This window comes from Schistocerca piceifrons, chromosome 3 (genome assembly GCF_021461385.2).
Source record: "Schistocerca piceifrons isolate TAMUIC-IGC-003096 chromosome 3, iqSchPice1.1, whole genome shotgun sequence".
Taxonomy (NCBI): domain Eukaryota; kingdom Metazoa; phylum Arthropoda; class Insecta; order Orthoptera; family Acrididae; genus Schistocerca; species Schistocerca piceifrons.
The window spans coordinates 432175931-432189368 of NC_060140.1; the positions used below are offsets into that span (position 1 = coordinate 432175931).

The following is a 13438-nucleotide window of genomic DNA, read 5'->3' on the forward strand; positions in this document are numbered from 1 at the left end:
ACCTAACTAATCTGCCCGAGGCAGGATTCGAACCTGCGACCGTAGCGGTCGCGCGGTTCCAGACTGTAGTGCCTAGAACCGTTCGGCCACCCCGGCCGGCTAAACACGGTGTTAATATACCCTCAAAGGGAAAAGCCGAAAGACGTTAGGTGAGGCGATGTGGAAGGCCAAGGGAACGGGGCCACATCATCTTTACCAGTACGCTCAATCCAGCGATGCGGAAGTTCGTCGTTTAGGTAGCGACGAACATCGATGCTCCTATGAGAGGATGCCCCGTCTTGTTGGAAGACGAAGTTCTCGGAATCGGCAGTCAGTTGTGGAGACAACCACAACTGCACCATATCGAGTTAAGAGGTACCCAACATAGTCTCCTCACTCAAGAAAAACGATGTTTGCGGTTTCGTTTGTGACACTCCACAGAAGACATTAACCTTTGGCGAATCTCATTCTTGCGCCACAATTCCAAGACAATTTTCAGGGCCCCACAGTCTCACGTTGTGGTGATTATCCTTTTCGGATAAATGGAAAATTGCTAAGTCGCAGAATATCAGCTTGTAGGCGAGATGTTGATCCTCAAGTGCTTCCTCCATTGTGATGCAAAATTGGTGGCGCTGAGCATACTCTTCATGTTTTAATTGTTGCACGAGCTACAGATGGTACGGTTTGAAAGACACACGCCCTAGGAAAATATTTCATATAGTTTTCTGAAGCATTCCAAGTTTGTGGCTTGCGCGGACCGTTCATTTTTTTACTATTGTCCTCTCCACTGTTGTGTCTGGCACACTTGGTCGCCCGGCACTTACCTGTGTAGAGACAACAGTTTCCGTACATTGTTGATACCAAAGCACAGTGCTCTGGTTACATGGCGGTTCTTTTCCATAATTCCTTCTGAATGCAGGTTGCACCTTTCTAAAAGAGAAACATCTCACAGATTCCAACATACGAAAGCTCTTTCTTCTTTGTCGCCACTTTTTCAAGACACTACGCTCGAAACGCCATCTAGTGGACGCAACCTTTTCATACATCAGTTGTGTGTCTATATGTAATCCGTTGGAAAATACAGAACTTCGACAACGAATGAATCACTTACAGTCATCATCATCAGTTTTCTGCTATATTGGCACGTCCTTTGCCTCACCATTTTCTGCGATCCATTGCTTCTTTCTTAAGGCTGCTTTATGTTGTACCGTCCATCACGTCATCTAGTATCTGATATCTCTTCCTTCCTCGCTTCCTTTTCCCTTCTACATAACCTTCTAAAAACTGTTTTATCAGTCCGTCATTCTTTCTTAATATATGCCCAATCCAATTTCATTTTTTCTTTTTATTACATCTTTTAACTGTCGTTTCTCTCCCACTCTTCTCAGTACCTCTTCATTTTTTACTTTGTCCATCCAACTTATTCTTTCCATCCTCCATCCTCCGCCATTTCACATCTCAAAAGCCTCCTGCCTTTCTCTGGCTTTCATCCTCAAAGTCCGTATTTCAGCGCCATACAGAAGAACACTCCATACAAGGCATTTTATGAGTCTCTTCCTGAGTTCTCTGTCCAGACCGCTGCAAAAAATTCTCCTTTTCTTATAAAATGCCTCTATTGCCATTGCTATCGTTGTTTTAATTTCTGTGGTGCACTTCCAGTCGGTTTCTACCCTGCTGCCAAGATACTTAAAATTTTGCACCTGTTCCAATATTTCTCCATTCAGTATAATTTTTATTTCTTTATTTCCTCGTAGTGCCAAATACTTTTGTTTTCTTTGTGTTAATTTTCCTTCCATAATTTTTTCCGTTAGCTTCAATGGCGTCCACCAAATCCTGTAATTCTTTTTCCCCTGTGACTTACAGTAGTCGTGTATTTTTCAGTCCCTGCATATCGCTTCCGTAGGAACCATGAGGAAAAGATTATACTAATTAATTCACGCACTGAGGCGTCCTTCCCACACTCCATACCCGACAGGAACTGTACCACGCTACATATCCATCCACTTGACAACGGTTTGCAGGGTGTGTATGTAGTTACGTTTTAAATTGAATACAGGAGTTGAAAATAAAAGTAGTAATAGAAAGTGGAGTCAACGACGCATAGTCTACTATAATGTTCGGAGGCCTGTTGTAAGCACACACACTACGAGATCCGTAACGTTAACAAAATGCGAAGTACATGGGGTCATAGTGCAGTTTTTGGAAGGAATACTACAAAACACTCACAAATCCACTTTCATAATTACCTCGTATTAGCGCCCGTATTAGCATCCATCAAGGTACGTGGAATTGAATTAATATGAATTAACTCTGTTAATTATTGTCGGAGACCATTGATGTTTCCTTCAACGTTTAATATCGTCATTGTGTATATTTTTAGCAGCGCAGCGTTTATAATAATTACTACCTGTAGACGTAATGATGCCGATCCTTGGATATTTCCTTTTCATAATGCACAGAGGGCAGCAGGAGAGGTCAGTGGAGGTGGACTACCATCAGGGGCAGCTCAACCGTCAGGATATACAAGGGATAACCAAAACGCATGGCTAAACTTCACGACGTATTCCTCATACATAAAGGAATAAGATGTACTACATGAATATGAGCTCGGAAACGTTTTATTTCCATGTTAGAACTCATTTTCCACTCCTCTTCATAATTACTTTCATCACGGCAAAAACACAGAAACAGAACGTACCAGCATAGCAAGAGACGTTTTCTTACTTGAAATGCTCAAAATACATTCTTGGTTACGTTTGGCTAGAATGTACAGAAAGCTGTAATTCTTAGGTTCACCGGCAGTCTTGCTTGTTCCAAGTGAACGAAGGTCACGTAGACATGTGATTTACTTCATTGCCTGTGTTGGCATGTGACGAATTCGTTGCTCTACTAGTATCACGCAAGTGGCATCAACTGTTTGGTGTTCATCGCGGACTGGGTTTCCGGTACAGCGCAGTGGAAGTGTTCTCAAATCCGAGTTGGCAGATTTCCAATATTGCTGTATAGATCAGCAGATGGCTCCCGACATTTTTACCTGGAGAGATTTCTAGAATGACAGTGCACCAACAGGAGGACATTTACAGTAACTGATCGTCGTCTTCGGGAGCATGGGACGTTTAAGCCTACTTCTCGCGACCGGGAGAAGCCTAGAAGGGCGATGATACCTCGACTGGAAGAGGAAATTCTTCGTTCAGTTGACAACCTTAGTGTCAGCGGACGACAATTGGCTGCAACAAGCAATGTTAACCACATGACTGATGTATCTGTACCACGTACAGAGTCTGCAGGCACTATCAGCAGCCGATTTTCCTGCAACAGTACAGTTCCCGGAATGGTTTATTCAACAATGTGTCAACCCTCACTAAAGTGCAAATACGCTATACGCGGATGAGGCTTCGTTTCAAAGTGGATGAGTAGTGTGTTGAACAGTTGTAGAAAATTCTAACATGGAAATAAAGCGTTTCCAGACCTACGTCCATACAACATACTGCATTTTCTTCCTCTACGTGTAAGGCATGTTTCCTGATAGTTGGGCCATACCCTTTTGTTATACCCTACACGAGCTACACAGCAACTTAAGCGGCCGGACACATACTCTTTGGCTATCTCCATCCATTCACGCAGGTTTCCTCAATCGTTCCTAGACTTCTGCTTCGTAAACAATTCTTTGCGACAGTAGGTCATGCTTTCTTTTGGGGCTTATGACCGTAGGTTAGCGACAGGCAGAAATCTGCCCTTTTCCTCCCACGAAGCGGTGTGTAAGTTCTTCTGAGGGTGGTGCGCTATCGGAAGTCAACGCTCGTTACAAACTTGTCGACAGTAGTCGCAGAGGTTTAGAGAAATGCACTACGCACCCGCATCATGCAAGTCTTTTACCCGCATCTGCATCCAATGATTATATAATTTTGTAAACTTATTCAACCCCATCCTGTAAAGCGAAACTCTGACGACAAATTGCCCCTGGCGTGAAATTATTTGTGCAGGAGTTACATGCCATACTCTAAGAGCATAGACGCCCATCAGGACAAGATTGATACGTTCCGTAAGTTACAAATTTTATCGTAGTCACTGAAACGAATTTTGTGAAATTTTTTGTGGAGTATTTCCACAACATCGGAAAATCAAATGAAACAGAGTTGAAAATCGTCGTCACATCATTGATAGTGTTGAAAGTTAGTCACATACTTCGGTTACCAAATTTGAGTTGCTTCACCATAACGTTAGATCATGTTAACGAGATACATTTCTCACATAAGCTTGGCGTTGTGTACTTAAAATATATTTAAGAAGAATGTTGACACATATGCTTATTTTGCACCGAATTTTATGTTTATCGTACATAGTACATAAACAGGGGCCAGACGATGAAGCGAAGATTCCCACGGATGGAGCGTTCATGTCGCTTTGTGGCAACTTTCGGCAGTTGTATGAGTAAGCTCTGTTGACTTGTCACGGACACCGCACTGCCCACTCATCACGCCGTCGGCCTACAGCGTGTAGCATTAACTCTGGAATCATCCCATCGGCTGTGGCTAAACTGTTGTGATCCGTGCCACTCCTGCGAGGGGCGAGCTCCTGTGTAGCTGGGGCACACGGGAGGGAGAGGTGTCGGCAGGCCGCGGCGTCGAGTGCGATCGCCAGAGTGAGCTGAGCTGATGGAGCGCCTCCCTGATCGCATTATGAGTTTCGGTTTAATGCACCGCCATAATCCCGCTGTAAGTTTCTCATCAGCGCGAACTCTGTTACAGGGAACAGCCATTTCTTATCCATTCATTGTAGTTTTACTTTCTTTGTTACACGTAAGTCGTCACTCCTTCCTCGTTTCTCCTGTAACCACTACTGTCCGATTTTTTCTCCTACTTTTCTGTTCTATCACTTCCTTTGTGGACCTGTGTATACAGGGTGTTGCAGAAGTGATGGTCAATATTCAATGATATGACAGGAATGATCATTCGAAGCAAAAAAGTCAAGTAAACATGGGCTGTAAAACGTATACTTTAATAACTATGAGCATTTTGATAGCGTGAAACAAATTTCTTCTTCTGCAAGCTCTTTACTTTCCGTATTTTGGGAAGTGGTAATAGGGACAAAACAAGAAAACAATTTCCAGTAAACATGTACTCTAAAATGCATACCTTAAGAGCTATGGGCACTTGGTCATCTTTACTACTTTGAAACACACCTCTTCTAATGAACAATTGCTCATAACTTTTAAGGTATGTTTACTGGACTTTTTTTTCTTGTTTTGGTCCATACTATAACTTCCCAAAATGCGGAAAACAAAGAGCTTGCAGTAGAAGTAATTTGTTTCACACTATCTAAGATAAATAATTGCTCAAAGATCTTAAAGTATGCATTTTAAAGCCTTTGTTTACATGACTTTTTTGTTCTGAATGATTATTCGTGTCATATCGCTGAATACTGACCATCAGTTCCGAAACATCCCTTAAAACTTCTCTTGCTGTGTACTCGCCTTATTGAACTTTCCTTCACCAAAGACTGTCACTATAAAATTGCAAAAACCGTGTAACGTTATCACATCAGTAGAAAATTTAAACACTGTCCATGTCCGGAAAAAGGATACTGAACTGAGGTGAGACTTACAGAATGATTTGCCAGTTGAACGAATCATTCATAATGTATTATGGAATCATTGAGAAGAGGCTTAGGTAATAGCTTAAGACACTTTTCAGTCTGCCACCGTAGCTGCGTGGTGAGCGTAAACGGCAGCCATGCGGAAGACCTAGTGTCGATTCCTGGTACTGCCAAGGTTTTTTCTTTGGTGGCAGGACCGATACTGCGTGCTCTCATCCTCGTGATGACAACTGAGGATGCGCTTGGCCGAGCGTCAGCGGCTCCGCGGTCTGTAAAGTCGGGAAAACGGCCGGGAGAGCGGTGAGCTGACCACGTGCCCCTCCATACAGTATCGGCGAGACGCCGCAAGGCAGAGTGACGCAGTGGCCGGTCGACATCCCTTGCGCCTTCAAGACCTGAACTAGGTGCTCGTTTTTTAGGAATTTTTTATCGGTGATGACTTTTTTATACACTCAAGAGTAATTTCAGGTAAGGATGATCGTTTTATGCTGAACCAAATGATACAAATGTCGGCAGAGACTTTATTTAGAGTCTGTTAGTCTTCAAGACCAATAAAGAAATGTAAGAAAATTTAATAAATAAGAAGATATTGTGAACTGTAAGGAACGAAGGAGTCGTCCAAAGCAGTTAATAGGAGCTTATCGGTTTCCACCCCATCATGTTTAGTCTTACGAAGTTCCAGATGCCACTCTGCATTGTATTCCTACATTTCAGCCGCGCAAAGAGATCTTTAATATTAATTAATTACATTGCACTGTATGAGCTGGCCCTGAATAACTGCGCACAGTTCTGAACCAAACGTACCTATAAGTCTAAACTCGTTAGTTTCATGTGCGCATGTACACTTAAAGCAGTAGGTCTACTATATGTTCAAGACAAAATTCTTACTGCTGTAGCAGTTAGGGCGCTAATAACGCACGCTTTGTAAATAACTTCGTATCCCGTTGCTGTCTCTTTTTTAATGGATGTGCTACGCATCGTCGTGATACACGCCACTGTGAAAATGATTAAATATGAAGCTGTACTACATGTTCTCTTTATAACGGGAAAAACATTACTTCGCCTCACAGTGATATAATGTTTAATGTACAGACGGCATCGTTTAACTCTCAGCGCTCTTTTCTTTACTTACTCTTATTTACTCTAAAGCCTTTTACACACGGGTGATTTTCATCAGCGCTGCTGAGCGGCGTGCGTCTTTCCCCGCCGTCTTTTTGTTGCTCTGCTTAGCAGCGTTCCTGCAGCGCGTAATCGGCCCTGCTCACGCCGTGTACATCCCGCTCAGTCGATAATATGGACTCAGACGATGAAGTATTGCTTTTGGCTTTGTTGATCAAAAGAAAATTCAGGCGCCAACGTTGTAAACGTAAATGCTGGCAACACCCAGTGTGCACCACTCCCATAAAATACGAACACTTCTATACCGTATATATTGAGTTACGTGAAGACAGTGCCAGGTTCTTCAGCTACTTCTGGATGTCAGCGCCGACCTTTGAGGAACTACTACATTTGCTGAAAACGCATATTTCACGCCAGAACACTTGCATGAGAAATAGTACTTCTCCTGAGAAAAGGTTGACCACATTAAGGTAAGTACAAATAGCTGATGTAAAATGATTTTAATTTAGCGATTTGTGTTACATAAGAAAATTACAATATGTGTAGACATCCTAAAACAAATCATCGTACACTAATGTATCGGAAAACTGAGATGGTGATTCCAACGACGCCCTTTGTGCTGCCTGAGCCAGCTGTTCCTCATAAGTGGCCATGGAAGCAGATCAGCCATATTCCACAAAGTGCGTTCCACTTACAGTTCCCTGTGATACAGCCATGTTTCCATGAGCAGTATAATCCGTAATGTGTTTTTGTAGCACCCTCATAAGTTTGAATTTCGCATTAAATCGCTTTTCTTCAGATATGGCCTTGAATTTTGACTTCTTTTGAACACTTTCTGCAAGTGTCCTAAACAATTTCTGTTTTTCTGAAAGTCTCTTTTTGGGAACACTAGACCCTGAGACAGTAGGAGATGGTTCTTGATAAGTGCTTGACTCTTCATTTGTCATATTGTCTGTTTCTTTCTCAACAGGAGGTTTAGTTTCACATACAGGCGCTAAAAACGAAAGTTACTTGAAGAAAATGTACTGCTTTCTGGCATCTGCAGCTGAACCACTCTTCACTTTTTTCTGTTTTTGCAGCTCTCGAGTGTCCGAATCTCTTACATTTTCCCACCCCTTTTGCAACTGTCTTGCTGAAATAAAAAGATTTCTTTCTGACTTCAGGAAATACATTCATAGATCCACATTACACATTTAAATATGGAGTTCCTACCATCTCAAGCATAGTAAAGGATACTTGTCAAAATATTTGGAACACTCTGAAAGGGTCTACATTTCCGATGCTTACTCAACAGGACAGGTTGAATATTGCAGAATGTTTCAAGACAAATGCTGATTTTCCAAACTGTACAGGGGCAATAGATAGTAGACACATGCATTTGATTAAGCCCCGGCATAGTGGCTCACTTCATTTTAACTACAAACATTTTTCTCAATTGTGTTATTACCAGTTTGTAACGCAACTTATAATTTTGTTTACGTGGATGTCGGGTCTTACGACAAAAGTTCAGATTCACAAATGTTCAAAAACAGTACACTATTCAATAACATATGAGACAACAAACTGAACATTGCTAGACCGAAACCAATATGAGCCGGAGGAGAGCCACTGCCATTTACATTCGTTGCTGATGAAGCATTTGGTTTGATAGAATATATGCAAAGACCCTATGGTGGAAATAATTTGCCAATCATCAAAAAGATATATAATTATCGTTTATCACGAGCGACACGTTTCATAGAGAGTACATTTGGAATACTCAGCAACAAATGGCGAATTCTCCATCATCCACTCACATAAAATAAAAGCATGCTGCATATTACATAATTTCGTTCGCCGTAGAGATAGGTGTACATTCGTAGACACACTGAACATCGTTGGACTACGTTGAGTCGAGGAAGCCCTAATGCTGAGCACAAGGAACAAATCAGCCGCTGTTATCAGAGATAAATTTGCTGAATTCTTTGCAAATGAAGAAGGTGCTCAAAATTTGATCTGGGGACTTCTAATATTTGTACATAATAATGTAACATATTGTACATATGATTCTAAATACATAACTTTTTGGTTTTTGGAATCTCTTGCTTCATCTGCAAATCCTGGAATAAACAGTTCACACAATTCTTCCCGTGCTCTGTGTTTTACAACCTGTTGTTGTATTCGCTACATCTTGAGTCCCAAATAGTAGGACTCATTTCTGCCTCACAAATGAAATGCTCAGTATCAAAACTCATGGTGCTGCGAGAACGACTGATACGCCAATGAAACGCCATGTGTGAAAGGTAATAGGTGTGAAAACGCCTCTGCCAGCAGCGGGGTACCGCTCGTGCACAGATGGTCGCGCGGTTGCCCCTGCCGCTGGCGTACGAATCGTCACGTGTGTAAATGTCCCATCTGTTCGCACTGTGGAACGCTGACCGCTGCCCCCACGCTGCTCAGCAGCGCTGCCGGAAATCGCACGTGTGTAAATGACCTACTCTCCTGGCCCCACAAAACCGCAGTATGCTTTTGGCCTCGTCAAGTGGCCTCTTCCACAGTATTCTGTCTTCGGCACCCTCTTTTCTTGTTCCCTGTACCTGGAGATACTTGGCAACGTGGTCTCTCCATCTCATTTTCAGCCTGCCTAGAGGTCTTCGTCCTTCTGGTTTATACTCTGAGACTTCTGCTCCCTACTATGCACGTGGCCGGCCCATCTTAGTCTTCTTGTCTTAGCTTCCGCAACTACATATGATTCTTTGTATACCTCCCTGAGGTCCCTGTTCTTTCTTCTTCGACATTCTCCTCCAGTCTGGATCTTTCGCAGGATTTTATTTTCAAAAACTTTTATCTTTCTCTCCAGATATTTATCTGTTCTCCATATTTCTGCTTCGTATAGTGCTACAGGTCTGATTATGGTTTTATATATTCTTACTTTGATTCATCTTGACAAATTTTTAGATGACTATGTTGAGTGAACCCGCCAGGGTAGCCAAGAGCGCTAACGTGCTGCTTCCTGGACTCGGATAGGCGCACCGGCCCCGGATCGAATCAGCCAAGCAGATTAACGACGAGGACCGGTGTGCCGGCCAGCCTGGATGTGGTTTCTAGGCGGTTTTCCACATCCCGCTAGGTGAGTACCAGGCTGGTCCCCACGTCCTGCCTCAGTTACACGACTCACAGATATCTGAAACACATTCGCACTATTTCATGATTTACACTTGACGCAGACAGCTGGGGTACACTATTTCCATCCCGGGCGGTGTGGGGTGGTGACAGGAAGGGCATCCAGCCACCCCTTCAAAGTAGACCCCGCAAGTCGAGATAAATGCTTGGAAAGAGAGAATTTGTTGAGTGAATATGATGCTCTGGATGCAGCTTTGATCCTCACCTCTGTTCCTTGCTTCTCGTCGTTTTTGTTGTTTACTACTACCCCCAGGTATTTAAACTCATCTACTTCTTCAAACTAGTGGTTATCGATCTGCAGAGTTTCCCGATCTTTTCTTACGTAATTTCTTGCTACTCTCATAGATTTTGTTTTTTCATCATTTACTTCTAATCTAGCTTTCTTTGCTTTTTGAAAGGGTCTTTTTGCCAAGAATTTTAAGGTCCTCCGGATTTTCAGCGATTAGTGCTACGTCATCTGCAAAGGCCAGTTCATTTATTTTTCTTCCTATTTTAATTCTCTCTTCTACTTCACTTGCTGCGTCCAGTGCTTGCTGTCTTACAATGTTGAACGAGAGGGGTGATATTCCAACTCTTTGCCTGACGTATGTTTTTATGTCAAACGCCTTGGAGTATTCTCCATCCATTTTCATTACCCCTTTCGAGCCTTTCAAATTCACAAGATTTATGATCTTCTTCGATATTTCGAATATCTGCATTTTCTCGCACAACTATTCTTTGCATATACTGTCATATGCTTTCTAAAATCAACAAATAGTATTGCCGTTGTTTTGTTACACGCCCGATATTTGGATATGGCTTCTTTCTGTATAAATATCTCGTCAGAAGTTGAGCGGTTCTTCATAAATCTCGCTTCTTTCTCATTTACTATCTCTTTATATATGGTTCTAATTTTCTCTAGAGGATCTTGGCGAACACTTTATAGGCAGTGCTAATTAATGAGTTGCCACTGTAGTTCCTGATTTGCTGTTTGTCGCCCTTTTTATGAATTGGCATTATTATCGCTTCTGCCCTCTCCTCTGGCATTCTTTCTTCATTCCAGATGTTCGTAACAAATTTGTGTACTTGTTTTGCAATTTTTATTCCTCCCTTATTACACAATTCAACTTTTATGCCATCTCTCCCTGGAGCTTTGTTGTTTTTTAGTATTTTGATTGAGTCTATTGTCTCTTTCACTATCGGCGGTTCCACGAAGACATCTACATTCTAATAATGATATTGTTGCTCCATTTCTGCACTTCTGTCTTCAACATTTAGAAGCTCCTCGAAATATTCTCTCCAAATTTCCGTACCATTGGATCTCTTCAGAACTGTATTGCCACCTTTATCTTTAATTCTATACATCCGTGGTATATATCTGTTTCTGAAAAATCTGATTGATCTGTAAAAATTTCTTGCATTCCCTGCACTTTTATCCTCCTCTGCTCTTTTGATTAAACTATCCACATGTTCTCTGTTTTTCCATCTGAGAATATTTTTAATTTCTCCATTAACAATTTCATAGGGCAACGGCCTTGTCGCAGTGGATATACCGGTTCCCGTGAGATCACCGAAGTTAAGCGCTGTCGGGCGTGGTCGGCACTTGGATGGGTGACCATCCGGGCCGCCATGCGCTGTTGCCATTTTTCGGGGTGCACTCAACCTCATGATGCCAATTGAGGAGCTACTCGGCCGAATAGTAGCGGCTTCGGTCAAGAATACTATCTTACGACCGGGAGAGCGGTGTGCTGACCCCACGCCCCTCCTATCCGCATCCTCCACCGAGGATGACACGCGGTCGGATGGTCCCGGTTGGCCTCTCGTGGCGTGAAGATGGAGTGCTTCTTTTATTAACATTTTCATAAGCTTCTTTACATTCGTTGGAATTTCCCTGTAGGTATTTTCTTTCGCTGCTTTTCTTTCATTCACTTTTTGCTCATATTCTTCTAAAAACCGTGGATTTTTCTTCCTTGCTTTTCTTTTTCCGCATACATCTAGTGATTGTGGTCTTCAATGTCAAGATTCTCTTCGATTGTTAGAACATCAAATTTGTTTTGCAGCTTAATGACAAACTCCAGTGCTTTGCCATTACCTTTCAATCTGTCTATGTCAAGGCTATGGTCTTTGCCCCTTGGCTTTTCTATGGATGTTCTTTGGCGTACCTCTGCTACGACTAGATGATGGTCTGTGCCTGCCTTGTGTCCCCATGTGGTTTTTACACTCATTATACTGCCTTTATGTCTTTGATCTACCAGGACATAGTCTATTTGTTTATTTGTTCTTCCATCAGGTGATACCCAAGTCACCCAGTGAATGTCCTTCCGAGGAAAGTGTGTGCTCATAACCCTTAGGTAGTCTCACTACATTATCATTACTTTCAACATGTAGGCTTTCAATCCCACTTAATCCTTTCCAGATGATGTCCCTTCCAACTTTAGCATTGGCATATCCCACAATGAGCTTCACATTATACCCTGATATCTTACTAATTACCTCTTCGAGAATTTCATAAAAACTGTTTTTCTATTCGTCCTCCGGTTCCTTGATCAGAGCATATAGTGTTAACTATTGTTACAGTTGTGAATCTACCTTTTAATCTCCTGACAGCTATTCTATCACCAATCGATTGGAAATCAATTACTGCCGCTGCTAAACTTTTGCTGACCATAAAACCTACTCCATTTTGAACTTTCCATTTTCCGATCCACTGCAGTATATAATGTGCCTGTCCGTTTCCAGTTTTCTTGTCCCTGGATATCCAATTTCTTGCAGAGGTACAAGATCCATTTCATATCTGTGAGTTCTTCTGACGGAATATTGAGAGCTCCACGTGTTGCCAAAGTCCTAATGTTCCAAGTTCCAAATTGTAAGTCCTTGTCCATAAGCCGTTCTCTATATTCCTTGTTTCTATTTTTCTCCGAGGCATTTTCTTTACTAGAGTGTAAATGAGCGCAACTGACTATATACAAAGGATTATTATTGAAGCTTTTGCCGATATAGCAGCGTTAATAACTGACTACCTGTAACAGTTAGGTCCGACTGCCATCTTTTTATATGGGGTAGCTTCCTACTTACCAAAACTGCGCTACAGCTCCATTGCAAAAAAATTGGAATACTTAAGCTTTAATCTGTGCTTACAATTAATAGTAAACTTTCGAAGCCACTGCGAGCTCCATTTTTCTTATTGTAACGCAAATCGCAGACGGTCGCGTAAATTTTAATATTCTGTAGCTCGTCGTCAGGGCGCGCAACTAAAGAGTAGTTATAAAGCTGCCACACATCGTTCTCAGCGACAGAAAAAACTAAAAAAGCTCAACAAAATGATAATCATAGTACTGATATGTTTACCTCGATAAAGCTATATCATTTTTTACTGTCTTCTCCTTTTCCTTCACTGAAGCAAGCAGGTTTGTGTTACTACATACATTTGATTCTATTGTGAGACCAGGTCCTGCGATTCCCCATTTTAAATCGGCACCAGGCCATAGTGTCATGAAAGTCAGAGCCTAGTAAAAAAAACTGAATATCTATTTATATACGTCTTTGTGGGCAGCTATGGCCAGCTACACGAAAGGAAAATTTAAAAATTTTCTTCTTTGCTACT

The 13438-nt window shown here is 42.0% G+C and overlaps 1 pseudogene; it reads left to right on the forward strand.

Annotated features, from left to right (window-relative positions):
- Nucleotides 1–11359: 11359 nt before the first annotated feature.
- Nucleotides 11360–11477, forward strand: LOC124790811 (annotated as a pseudogene).
- The last annotated feature ends 1961 nt before the right edge of the window (nt 11478–13438 follow it).